The sequence below is a fragment of the Dermacentor silvarum genome, chromosome 8, assembly GCF_013339745.2.
Source record: "Dermacentor silvarum isolate Dsil-2018 chromosome 8, BIME_Dsil_1.4, whole genome shotgun sequence".
NCBI lineage: Eukaryota > Metazoa > Arthropoda > Arachnida > Ixodida > Ixodidae > Dermacentor > Dermacentor silvarum.
This window is the reverse complement of record NC_051161.1, coordinates 18,277,407-18,291,393: the sequence shown is the minus strand read 5'-3', so window position 1 is coordinate 18,291,393 and position 13,987 is coordinate 18,277,407. Positions and strand designations below refer to the sequence as shown.

Sequence of the window (13,987 nt, the reverse complement as noted above, 5' to 3'; positions counted from 1 at the left end):
GGCAGCTCATCATGTAGTGGGAAAAAATTGTAACTATTGATTAAGTTCATCTGTAACACCGAAGATAAGCATGCTAACCACAGTGATGCGGAACGTCAGTACCTCATGCTTACCGGAGGTATGATCAGTTATGGGGAAAAGCCTAACTGCATTTGTATACGTAGTTACCCTAGTTAGCAGAATAAATGCGCTTGAATTCATTATGCACTGACTATACATAATTGCAGCAGGCGCTGAATTAGATTCAGCATAACCATGGCGGCCGGGCCAAGAAGCACGATAAAAAACAACAACGTCATCTTCCTACACCTTAGAGACCTAATTCCTAGCACGCCTCCCTCCTCCCCACCATATGTCTTTCAGTGTACGCACAACTCCATTTGCGACCACAACGGCTTTGTGTACACGCTGTCGCGAGAATTCCGCTTCACGCGTCGCCAACAAAAGTAAGGGCTCGAATTCCTCGCCTAAAACGGCACGCGCTCCAACCGCTGCGTTGAACGATGTGGGCGCGTAATAATAATAATAAAAAAAAATCGCGACGACTGACAGAAACGAAACAAAAGCAACCAGTATACGCGCCGCATACTTTCTTCAACCAGTCGGAAGAGCAAGAATGCGAGGTTACTCTCGGGCCTGATGTGCACACAAAGGCGGTACGCGATATATTCCGCGGCAGCCGCGCGCTCCCTGCGATCGTGGCCGACTCCTACATATGTCCCGAAGCGAGCCGCACATCGTCGCCGGCGAAAGCGCGGCCTGCCAGAAAGCTTACGGGGAGAGAAAGAAACGCGGTGTCGAAACAATCGCGCGCCAAGGGAACAACGCCCCCGATCCGTCATCGCGCACCTCTTCAGGAGCATCGACACGGCCCCAAAGAAGCCACTACTCACTCCTCAGCCAAGAGGCTAAAATACCTCGGCGCATGCTTAGGCGTTATTGCCCGTTGAAAACTAAAGTTAAAGAAAGAAATAAAGAAAGAAGGGAGGGGGTAGGAATGGGGTGGCGGAGTAAAAAACTCGGAGGCGTTTGGCTTCTTTGGCGACGTAACCTCGACCTAAGGCCGTTAGCTTTTGGCTTCCCGCTGAAGAACACCGTGAAGCCCGTTGCTCCGAGATCTAAACGACGACCCTCTTGGCTTGAAAAAAAAAAAAAAAAAAAACTGGCAGCAATGCGCTCGTCTAAGCGCTGAAACATCCTCACTCACCCCCGCTCCCCTCTCTCCATTTTCTGTACGTCTATCTGCTGATTAGGCAATGCAAGTATAGAGTCGAACATCAGTAAGCGCAGCGTTCCCTCGCCTTTAGCGATTGTCTATAGCTGACTCAGGAGTCAACGTCACCGTTTTTTGTTGGCTCTTTCAAGACACGATAGCATAAAGATGCAATAACTTGAGGTTCAAGATAAATTTTGCAAAGAAATTACCTAGATCGGAAGCCGTACCACAAAAGCAAAACGGCCAGATAGTATAAGCAGCAACGCATTCAGCAAGACGGCACATGTAGAGCAGTGTCCTTATTAATGGCAATTTCAACCACTTCGGGAGGCCTATAGATTTACGAAAGTCAGCCAGCTTTCTCGTATTCGACAGAAACAGTCGCGTACCCCTGACTGAAGTCGTGTCTCCTTTGCGCATACGAAACTGAGCGGTTTTCACGTTTTGCGCGAAAGTTGTTACTTCATTTTTTAAAATTTGTTTCTTCTATCATCTTTTATTCCCTTTACCCCTTTGCCCAGTACAGGGTAGCCAGCCGGTATTTACACTGGCTAACCTCCTTGTCTTTCCTTCTCTTTTTTTTCTCTCTCTCTTCACACAAAGATGGAATGCATGCCCCCGGGTGTGCAAGCTGCGTTCAACTTGGAGGCGAAACGCGTATGTGCACGGACATGCCATGCTTACCACGAGAGGAAGGATTACATCGCAGAGAGACTGATAGCCCAAAACAAGGCCACAACGGGTGAGCCACGTCTGTTCGTGTTGCAGACTCGAGTTAATGAGTCAGGACACCGATTATCACGTCACAAAATACTTGCACGGGTTCACAGATGAGGAACTCATATTGTGTACGCACATTTGACCTCATATCCCTGCCGTCGTGCGTCGCTAACAAGCTGTGTACATCCGCTGTTACGTCGCGATCACCAAATGACATCAGAAAATATGCAAACAGCTAGTCGCTTCTCAAGCGTCGTAATATTTACATTGCAAAGACGGGACAAACGAAAAGACACGACAAGGCAAGAGTGCTCACTACCAAGCTAATGTATTTTGTTCGATTATACAGAATATATAAGCCGTAATCCGAATATCAAGAACATGACTTCAGAAAGGACACCTGTTTCGTTTTTTCACCGAAAGTAGCTCGATGCCCACTCAACTCGCCAAACACTATAATCCCACACACATCGTATTCATCGACGCAGTCGTTAACACAGTCATCATTATCGGCGACCTTCCCTCGATGTACACATTTAGTTGACTGAGACCAAGATAAACACATTACTGTCGAAGCTGGTCTCGCACGAGCCGAGAACAGCACGGTAGGGCAGATAGACAGACCCACCCTTGTTTTCAGGACTTGCCTATGCTTACGGAGCCGGGTCTGACACCACGTACGGTAGCGATTCGCGCGAACAGTAGTCGGGTGTACCGGCGTCCCTCCTGGGAGTATCTCCAGAGTGGCACGAAAAAAAAAAAAATAGCACCACGACCTGACTGACAGTCGACGGACAACCGCGGGACCAGACGTTTAGGTGATTTCGATGGGGAGAAAAGAAAAAAAATAAATAAAGAAGGCACCCCACCGCACTCGGCGCACGCACCTTCGCAAGTGACCGGGACGAGTCTGTATCGCCCGCAACTACTTTTCTGCCGTTATCACAGCCCACTCGACAGCATGGCCGGGAGGACCGATAAGAAGCCGCGCTTATCCGCGAGCTACAGAAACGGAACCTCGACGGGGACAAAGGTGGAAAGGGCGTTGCGATGGTAGTGGGGGAGAAGGGAGGAATGAGAAACTAGACGACAAAAAATAAAGGTATGGGTGGTAGCCCACGGCCCGGCACGTATGTAACAGCACGACTCACTCTCAAAAAGAACGTCTGGATGGTAATTAAGAAAACGTATACACAACGGTCCAACTATACTGGAAAAGAAATCGCCGATGATTACGATACTCCCTAATGCGAAATTTGAGCGCAGCTCTACACGTGTATTCACTTTTAGATATATTGGCTGGCGCGGGTAATATCTGTCTCTTGCGGCATGTTGTAAACGGAGCGAAGTGTGGCGCGACTGCCTCGCTAATCGCGAGAGGCAGCGCGTGGGTGCGATTCAAAGCAGCCGCCGCAAACAGACCTCCGCTCGTGCAGCGCTTTGTTTCCATATATGGCAGCGTTGGATGCGCTCACCACATGCCATCGGTGAACAGACGACGGTGCACAACTCTGGCGCCATCTCGTAGCGGTCGTCGTCCGTCTTGCACAGCTCTACGCTTTTCTTCTCACGCTTTCGCCATACCCTCCTCTTCCGCTTTCCGCCTCGCGTTCTCTTCGCTATCGCCGTCTTTCATAGACCGCTGCACTCCGCGTTCGCTCTCTCATTTATCGATGTGCTCGTTCGCTCGGTTACACCAAGGTACAACGCCGACGCGCAACTCAGGAACGGCCGCCTAAGAGCTGCTCTATAAAAAATGTATTACACACGACGCGTCAGGCAGACAGGACAAATTATCTCATGCCTTTATGTCATCTCTCCGCTTCAATCGATGCCGAATACTGGCTGTTCCCTGGAGGAATGTGCCACACTGTACAGGTAGTGGATGATTCGCTTGAAGAGGTCGAAGTGTATGTGCCGGCAAGTGATCTGTGTAGTGGCGACGAACTACGGATTACCTTATGATCGCTGTTAATACTATAGAAAACACAAAGCTCTTTTTTATAAAGTATGTTAATCCAAGTTACAGTGTACCATTTAAATATTCAATTTCCATGGCGTGGCGGGCTATGACATATATTCGGTAGCAGACTATAACTACCTGATCGCAGTAGGCGAAAAACAACCGAAAGTTCTGGTTGAAACTTTCTGTTCAGCGTCACCAAATTTATTTACCAACTGCCTTGAGTCCACTTGAGTCGCGACTCGACAAAATGCAGGTATGTTAAGATCAACAAAAAGAAAATGAATCACGCATCAATGCCAATTAATTGCCTAAGAGCGACACATGCTGCACGTGTACGTGTTGTGGCACACAGGTCAATACAAGATATTTCCCGCAAATAGGCGGTCAACACGCCACGGGCGCCAAGGCCAGCCTTGGTTCGTGGGGCCGCACAGCAGGCACAGCGTCCGCTTTGTTCGATCTGTGTTTCTCTTGCTTTTTTTTCAAATTATAGGCGTTCCTTTTTTTTCTTTATATATTGTGATTGCGTCATAGACGGTTCTCTAATCGAAGTTTGATTGACAGACGCCTTCTCACTCTGTCAGGGCAAAATGAGAGCTTGTATAGATTAATGTCTCATAGCTGCACGTGGGTCATCGATGTGCGAGAGAATGACGGAAAGCCAAAGGGGCTCTAAAGTTTGTTAGCCACAATCACATGCAAATTAAAGTAGAAGAATAGACAACTTGCCGCCTGTAAGAGCCGAACCCATAACATCCGCACGACGCGTGCGATGCTCTCCCAATTGGGCTACTGCGGCGGCTGTTCTCCCGTCCACTTTCTTGGGCGTGTCTTTATGTGTACTGAAACCTGGGCGTGTTAGCCACCGCAACTCACAGCGCCAATGTAGCGGATGTGGAACGTCTATTCAACTGCAGCTTCATGCATTACATACATACACGGACGGTTCCCCCAATTCCGACGGCTCTACCGGAGCAGTGATTGTTGCATCGGACGCCGTCTCTTTGCAGTTTAAGTACTCTCGCAATACCACGTCGACAGCAGCATAACTTGCGGCTCCTTCAAGGAGCAATCAATTACGTGCACCAGCAGCCATCAAATCGTGGGGCCATTTTCTGCGATTCGGAAACAGCCCTACAAACTCTGCAGCTTGCCCTACGTCATGGGTTACACGAGCTGCTAGTGTACAAAATAAGGCACGCTCATCACCAAGCGCTCGAGAAAGGACATGACATTGTGTTTCGATGGTTGCCGAGCCACTGCGGAATTGTCCGCAACGACAGCGCAGATGAAGCTGCGCGCTTGGCTCATCCTAACCTAACCTACTAACCTAACCTAACCATTCACGAGAACGGATGCTGCGCGGCAACTTCAATCATTTGCTCGCCATATCACACTTCTACGATGGAATTCACCGGGTTACACTAGCTCACGCTTGCACTCTGTCGACCTGAACTTGTGACTTCGCCTGCCATCTGGACTCTCCCGTCGAGAAACAACCTTATTGTGTCGCATGTGGTAGGGCGCCGCATTTACAAATGCCAATTCATTCCTAATAAGAACGACCAACGGTGCGGTGTGCGATTATTGCGCGCGTGACGAGACGATAGAGCACTTTCTGTGCCACTGCCCATCCTTTGACGCTCAATGACGTAGTTTTCAAGCTAAACTCAACCTGTTAGATAATAGAGCGCTCTAGGAAGAAAAGATCCTTGGACCATGGCCCATGCATTCTCGCGTGCGAAAGGCCACAGGAGCCCTTTTCTTCGACACTACTGGATTGTACGATCGCTTGTCACAGCGGACATTCCTCCGCGACTGACTCTGCGTATGACTGACTGTTTATTATTTTTCTTCTCCCTCCTTATCTATTCTTCCCCATTCCCCTTCCCCAAGTGTAGGGAAGCCAACCGGGCAAGTTCTTGGTTAACCTCCCTACCTGTCCCTCTTCGTTTCTCTCTCTCTCTCTCTCTCTCTGTTTCTCTGACAGAGTAGATGGTAAAATACCTTAGGTCGGGCTGAAGTCTCTGGATCTACCTTCACCAGCTGGGATTCCTTAATCTGCATGAAAGATGAGCCCACACGGGAATGATTGCATTCCTTTTCGTTCGATCTCTTGAGACCAACCACCACGGCCGGCAACCGCAACCGCGACACATGCTCGGACGCAATGCACTAAGGCATTGTGGGAAACGCTGTAGGAAGAATGAGTTCGGCGACTTTAGGTGGTGAAATGCAATTAAAGTAATGTAAATATTTACGCGCTCGGGTGCTAAACAACGCCGGGAGATGCTAAGGTTGCAATGGTAAAGAGATGCTAAAGCTCAAACAAAAGGAAAAAAAGGTCGTAACCAGCAATTAAATCATCTGTGATATTCCACAAACCGGCGTTTCGAAGCAGTCGGCATACGGGGTGCCACCTGTGTTCTTCCTGACTACAACCTCTGTAATGGAATTACTACTCTGAAGCAAAGCATTGAGGCTCGTGTTAATAGGGCTTTGTAGTTTTAGGTAACGGCCAAACACACACACACACACATACTGCAACGTGTTATAATTACGTAATTACATCAGAACGATTGCATTTAATAATAATTGTAATTTTGCCGCCGAAAACATATGTAGGCTGCTTGAAGCGGCAGGAATCTCCTCCTCGCCGGTGCGTGTAACGTTGCACATGCTGTAACGACGATATTTTCCTCATAAAAATAATAGTGCGGTTGGCCTGCATAGTCTCTCGTTCTTTTCAACAAACAGAATGAACTTAAAAAAAGGTTGAACGAGTGGACTATACCGTTAACTATCTGAAACAAGGCAGTACACACCAATAAAGAAATTCAGCAAGAAAATAAATAAATAAATCACGAAAGCTACAACTAAAACTTTGAGCAAGTAGCGTCAGAACTGGCCCTTCGCCGTGCATTGTTTCCTTCTAGGAGCGCGGTCATTGCAAACACAAATATTACACGCATTCCGAAGTTTGTCTGCGCACAACATTGGTCATACACTGGGCAAAAAAGAGACACGACGTAAAGATGGGTTTTCCCACTTCCCGTCCGTCACAATGCGGCCCCCTCTTTCCCCATGGGAAAAAAGAAACAGACTACCAGCATTACTGACTGTCGGCATTGAGTCAGTTTCGCCGCAATGCACGCGTGCTGCGCGGTCCAGGGAGCCGCTCGAAAGACGAGACATCGCGTTGAGGGGAATCAATGCCAAGCAGTGACGTCACTGCAGCTGCGGTCTGCGCGTGTCCCCCCCTCTCCTCCTTCCTGTTACCGTTGCGTGACTAATACGATTTGTCCGGAAACAGTTGAGAGGAGTCGGCCGTCGGCCCGCTCGAAGCCAATTTGTTAGCCTTCGAGCGACGCAGCCAAGGCACACAGCACTCGGAGAGTATGCATACGAGAAGGTTCGAGCTGGCTGCGACGGTCTGGCTTAGTTACCCAAATCGTACGAACGACCCACTCTGTGTACAGAAGTGCGTAAGCTATCCACACGAGTCGATTCTAGATAGTTTAGAGAAACAAAGACTTGAGATAATAGTGTGCGTGTCTGCGGCAATGAGAAAAAAAAAAAAAAGAGGGAGGAGGGAGGGAGGGGGGCTGCTGACGCACCTACCGTATCTAAGTACAACGTCAATGTCGAGGGCGTATAATTCCCGCTGCCCTAGTCGAGGACGTTGCAACATGCTGGGAGAAGTAACGCGGTTCAGACTAAGTAGTAATAACGACTATCGTTTCTCTGATTATTATACGCTGTCGTAGCCCAGAGTCGCAGACAGGGAGTGTTATGGCAACCGCGGAACTTGCATTGACTAAATGAAGTCGTCGCATTTTATCGTTCCTGCGAATGCTGTAGGTGTTGAATATTCATATATTCACCTCTCCTTGTTGCCTAGTGCACACCGATAACAACATCACGCCCCTCCCTGCCCGTCCCTTTTATTTTATTGCATTAGCTTTAAGGGTACTGCAACCAAGTTTGGTGGCAACATATGCTGTAGGTACGATCTTAATGTTTACCTTGCCCCCCAAAGCGCCAACCTTTCCAATAGAGGTGTGTATTCATTCATTCATTCATTCATTCATTCATTCATTCATTCATTCATCGTTACTACATTCTTTCGGCAGAGGTCGCAAAAAAAAAAAAAAGGAAACTCCATTTGTCCCCACGTCCAACCGTATCGACATGCTTTAGTTAACTGTCGTCGTCGTTGTTGTCGGGGCGGTTACCGTTGTTCGGAGCAGCGTTTAAAGCTTTCTTTAAGCGGCCCTTTAATATTTAATGAGACCCAGCCTACAGCTAGCCCCGTAACCGCACTCAAACAAAAAAGTTTTCACCGCAACGCGACTCAGCATTGAACGGGCACTTGTGTTTGTCTACGTGTTCTCAACAAAACCACGCTTCTAAGTCGCGCGCAGTCTCAACAAACAATACCGAAAGGAAGCAACGCCATCATATACAATTGTTAGCCTCGGTTCCAACTAGTGAAAAGATAGAGGGCTGTTCGCACAGCAAACTTCACAACGCGCACACCACTTTTCTTCGGCGCTGTCTGCTGCGGCCAGAGCCGAGAACTTGCACTTCCTTCCTCAAGCGAAAAGGGAGTATACGTTCCTTGAAACCTGAATAAACACTCCTGTCGCCGTTATTCTTCACCCGGCTAACTCCTCACCTGCCTCAATGCCTTTCTTCACAAATCTGCTCGGAACGCGCTGCGTGCTTACATACGCTGCGTATGTAAGCACCGGAAACCGAAGACAAAACAGCCGAATTGGGAGGGGAGAGGGATGGCGGAGGGGGGTAGGGAGAAGATTCTCGTCCGGCATATGACGTCAGCGGCAAGTATTGACGCGGAGAAAATAACTGGCTCCAATATAGGCTCCTTCTTTCAGACACGTGTATGACGGGCAGCCCCTTCAACTTCTCCCTCTACCTGTACCGCCCCTTCCCAGTTTTCGATAATGCGCGTCGCTAAAACAAACCATCGCAAAAAAATAGAGTCGCCTTCCGTCAAAAAAAATTCGACCCAATTCGATTAGCTATTCGCGGTTACAGGGATTCGGGAATGGCTCCAAGCACCCTCCTACGGAAGGTAAATGTAGCACACAGATCTGCCGACACTAGATCACCGCGAAATTAAAGAGGCGCAGTCGGAGGCGTCTTGCAAGCACAGAACGGCTGACAGCGCCGCTTCGAGCAACCACACGAGTCGGAAGTCTTTTCTGGCATACCGACAGGCTACAGGGTAGCCAGTAATCATGACCCATCGATACAATACAGTTCGATTCGGTCCTATTAGATCCAATAGAGGACTCGAGCACTGTTAAGCGATTTGGTTCAACGTGCTGGATAACAATAGCACACGGGGACAGACCAGGGTCAAGAAAGGAAGCTGACTATATCCAGGTGTTGCGTCTGCATTACTTTTGCCTACGTCTGTTGGTGCGTGGCTGTAAATCAAACTGTCTGCAGCCAAACATCGGGTCGAATGTGGAAACTCTCTCGTGATTAAGATTTTTCCAAAATGACTCAATGGGATGTTCTAAGAACATGCGTTCACCAGTCACTCTACTCAACGATACGAAACCATACAGCTACGTCCAACTCAATTCGAGGCGACACGATACGATACAACACGATAGATGCAAAGAAAAACAATAGGAGAGCCAAGAAGCTGCAAATTGGGCGCGATTCTCACACTTGTGGAGCGCTTTGTGAACGCGACGGCCGCGCGTGGCCTCCGCAACGCTGTACCGTATTAATGAGACCGAGCGAACAGGCTCACCCAGCTCGCAGACGGCGCACACACACGCAAACGCGCGCCTTGCAGCCCCGAGATTTATTCACGGCCCCGAGTCGTTTTCATCACCTGGACTTTCTTGATTCAACACGTGCCTTGCGCGTCCCGTATATATATCTCAGTGTTTTTCTTTTGGTGTGCGCTGGGCTAGCGAGCCTGGGCCTCTGATGAGACAAAAGAAAAGCACGGCAGGGGCCGCTTGGTGAGCCCCTTGTTTTCATTCTCTTTCAGAGGCCAGCTGCTTTCTTCACCGGCGCAAGCCTCGACGAGCAACGAGTGCGTTGACGGGCACGAGCAAAGAAAACGAGGAAAAGAAAGAAAACAGGAGAAGTTGGGAAGCCGCGAGCATAAACGCAATGTGGTTGAACACAGAACAGCGGCGGCGAGAAAGGCAGGGAAATTAGAAAGCGCGCGCACCGTCGGTGAGGCGTCCGTAACATTTCTGGTGGCGCATGAATATTTATTTCGCTAAGAAGAAACAAGAAGGGGGAGACAACTACATGCGTATACGTATAGGGCGGAGAACACAAGGGCATGCTACCCCTTTATAACGATAATTAATACTGCATAGGCAAAAAAAAAAAATCGCAAGGGCCTGTTTTTCGCGTTTTCATCTCCAAAATCGCACAGAACGGGAACAGACGAATTCTTCGCGAGGTTTTGTTGTATACTCATAAATGTGGCCTCTACACCTTTGCTCCAAGAAGTAAACAATCAAAATCGACTACTTCAGGTGTAGTGTACATAAAATCATAAACACTTTCATTCCAAAGTCTTTCTATGACCCGACTTCGTGTTTATTGCGACCTGATTTCAGTGTACTTATGCAACTTAATTTTACGTTTGCGTGTATTATCGTGGCTTGTTTGCTCATCAATCCTGTGGCCTTCATTTTGTTAAGTGCCGCCTTGCTCTTGCATTGTTTAGTATTATATCTGTGTGAAAATGCCTAGCCAGGGCCCCCAACATAACCTAAAAAATTACGTGTTAAAAAAAAGACACCTTTAGTGAGGATGATGCCTGGGTCTTCAGTAATGTGGTGACATTTAGGCAGCTGTCTGCAATACGTCACACTATGCGGGTCAATATCTACGAATGAGAGGGGCGTGGCTGTGCAGAAATTTCCGTTTCGCCAGGCAGCTACCATGGCTCAGCAGGTGCGTGCGTGCGTGCATGTGTGTGTGCGGGGGGAGGGGGTACTGAGTGAGTGAGTGAGTGAGTGAGTGAGTGAGTGAGTGAGTGAGTGAGTGAGTGAGTGAGTGAGTGAGTGAGTGAGTGAGTGAGTGAGTGAGTGAGTGAGTGAGAGGGAGTGGGGATATGCCTTGTCCAATCCTGCTGCCAGTGGCTGTATTTATAGGTGTCCTTGAACCTACGGGCTGCCGCTGGGACTAGCTTGCGACTGTTTCCCCCCGGGGGGGAGGGGGGGGGGGAGTTGGTGAGTGATGCCGCGCCTCCATCTCGCAGCACAGCCATAAAAAGTCATTCCTGCCTCGCGGCGAGGTCCTTTTGATGAGGGAGTTCTTGTTCAGCTTAGGCGGTCATTTTTGTATGATCATTCACTCCAATCACAACACCGTCTGGACGTCGCCACTGATATGCCATTTCGAATTGCGTTTTGCGGAAGCAGAAGATCTGTGCGAACAGCAGTGTTCCTCCTTGCAACCACGCTTATCAGCGAATCCAGTCAGAAGAGGGTGACCTCCACCTCGCCACCTTAACACACACACGCAAGCACGCCTTTTACTCGAATTCTTTTTTTTTTCTTCCAGGAAACATCAAGGTTTTACTTAACGGCGCTCCGGTATTTTCACTATCATAACACTGCAACCTTGCCTGGTGACAAGTGGCATTACTAACCTCATCTAATTGCACTTGATCCAGAAAAGAGAGGTTGGCTGTATCGCCAGTGGTCCTCGTTCACCCTCTAGGAAACATCACTCTGTCAAATCTGACATTCTTGCTGTATTTTAACTAACTGTCTAACTACAATGTTCACCAACCGGTCAAATAAGTTTGAGCTACAAGTCACTTGTGAAGTCTAATAAATGTATTATTATTATTTTTTTTCGTGACCTTGCTTTTTCTCTCCGCTATTCTTTCCGTCTTTCATTTCCCCTTCCCCTTCCCCCAGTGCTGGGTAGCAAACCAGAATTTTTTTCGCGTTAACCTGCCTGCCTTTCCCAACCCATTTCTCTCTCTCTAATAAATCTGTTGCAGTGTATACTCTGAAAAAGCAAAAAGCAAAAAAAATCTAGCATCCGTGACAGCAGGCATATTGAATGGAAAACTTGGCGCAATAAAAATTTCGGACACAGACACGGAAAATAGACGAGCATACGACGCTGCGCAAGACCTATAGCATTATTATTATTTTATTTTTCAATGCTTATCTCTGACACGCCCGGTTAGTCCTTGCTGATGTGCCTTCGCGCTTTCACGTGGAGAAGTGGTGTGATGCATGCGCTCGAACGAGCTTATAAATCGATGGTGTACTGAGAAAAATAAGCAGTAGGTAGTAGCGTTCGTCCTCGTCTGTTCCTTGTGTCTGTGTCCGAATGTTTTGGAGCCATGTTTTTTTTTTTTTTGTCAGTCAGCGTGGTAGACCAACTAGCCCAACAGTCAGTCCTTCGGAAGAATGATATGCCCCTACGCATCGAGCGTGATATAGCAATGTTTAACCTACACTCTGCTCGCTTTACTCAGTACTCGTGAGATAAGTTGCTGTACTTCTGCAGTTCTTTTGTCAGCGGATGCGGAAAGGAAAGTAACACTGCGTAATGAATTGCTACGTATAGTTCGCTCTTTCGCATATATGTTTACATGTACGGGTAGTACGTGTAAATTGCGCTTTAAGTAAAATTTTATTAGTGTGGCTCTGTTCTGAAGCATTTCGGCCGTGCGATGACGACGTGCTGTCTGTTTGAAATAGTGCAGGGTCCCCTTCAAGCTGTTGCTCAGCTTTGCGTCCTGTATCCTCTTCTTAAAAGTTGAAAACAGGATTGAATGATTTCGTTACTCCCTTGATTTTCGAGAACTCCTCTTAGTCTGCCAAAAATTAATCTATGCCACCCGTCCGAGTTATGGCTGCAAAGCGACGGCTCTGAGTGTTCGGTTAGAGAGAGAGAGAAAACATCAGCGCGCGGAATGGTTCCAAGAAATTTGTTAGCCTTCCTCCAGAATTGACGGGTACAACGCCGAATGATCCATTTCCCCGTCTAAATGAGACAGCGGGCTGGACCTTGGCACGGTAACACGGCCTGTCTTCTTTCGCACATTTGCAACGATGGCACATTCAGTCGGTAATATAGGTATACTTTCCATTCAATCATCATCATCATCAGCCTATTTTTATCTCCACTGCAGGACGAAGGCCTGTCCCTGCGATCTCCATTACGAAGTTTCAAAGCCAGAGGTCACCTGGTCATGGATGTCTGGTCACGCACCTGAACGTTTTATTTAATCCATGGATGCTCTATATCATCTTAAATTGAGATATGCAGCGGTCCGCATTGTTATGAATTTCTGAATAAAACACTTTCATCACCTGTCAATATAAGGTATGCACGCCCACGGACACCCGATGTCAGTGGCTTCAAAACGTTTGCAAAGACCTCACATATTCTTGAAAGAGTGTTAACCTATCTCTTTCATTCCCAGCTCCAATTTCATTAGAGATAGATCACGGCCAGTGTTCGTAAAACTTATTTTAAGACCGTCTCCTCACTGCCAGGCATTCAGACGCACGACAGCAATCAGTGCGATAACGAGACGATTCTTAACTTAACACAACTTTGCGAGCTTGAAAAATTCTTACTGCGCTACGACTGCCAAAATACGAGGGAACACTTTGCAATTCGTGACGACGCACTAACGTACCGGCCCTGAAGGCGCGAAATTCAAGAAACAGATCGAAACTCGGTCTTCATTTTCATTTCCAGCAAACAAACTCTTACCACGAAATTACCAACAATACAGTTTTTCAAGGAATGCTTGATCATGCTAAACTGATCTGGGTGCTTCTCTTGAGTGTCCCCCTTAATACCATCACGGGCTCCGGAGAAGGCGGCTGTGACGGCTTTTCCTTTGAAAATAGGCGGCCGCGCACCTAGCGAAAGCGAGGCATTGCGACAGCACTTCGGAGAGAGAGAGAGAGAGAGCACAAAGAGAGATACACGCAGCCAGTCTTCGCCAGGAGTTCCGGCGACGCGAAGAGTTAGCCGCGCGCCGTCCGTGCACTTCGCTGGCGGAGGCAGCCAGCTATAGTGAGAGGCGCAGAGGT

The 13,987-nt window shown here is 48.1% G+C and overlaps 1 protein-coding gene across 13 annotated transcripts in view; it reads right to left on the bottom strand.

Annotated features, from left to right (window-relative positions):
* LOC119460722 (plasma membrane calcium-transporting ATPase 2) overlaps window positions 1–13,987 on the bottom strand; it is a 336,648-nt gene that overhangs the window by 135,295 nt on the left and 187,366 nt on the right. Inside the window, exon 1 of one of the 13 annotated variants that reach the window (XM_049673150.1) lies at window positions 2,565–2,824. The exons of the other annotated variants lie outside the window; for them this stretch is intronic. The gene's annotated coding sequence lies outside the window, so the exon portion shown is untranslated. Of the gene's footprint in view, window positions 1–2,564; window positions 2,825–13,987 lie in introns of those variants that run through there. 13 annotated transcript variants of the gene reach the window in all.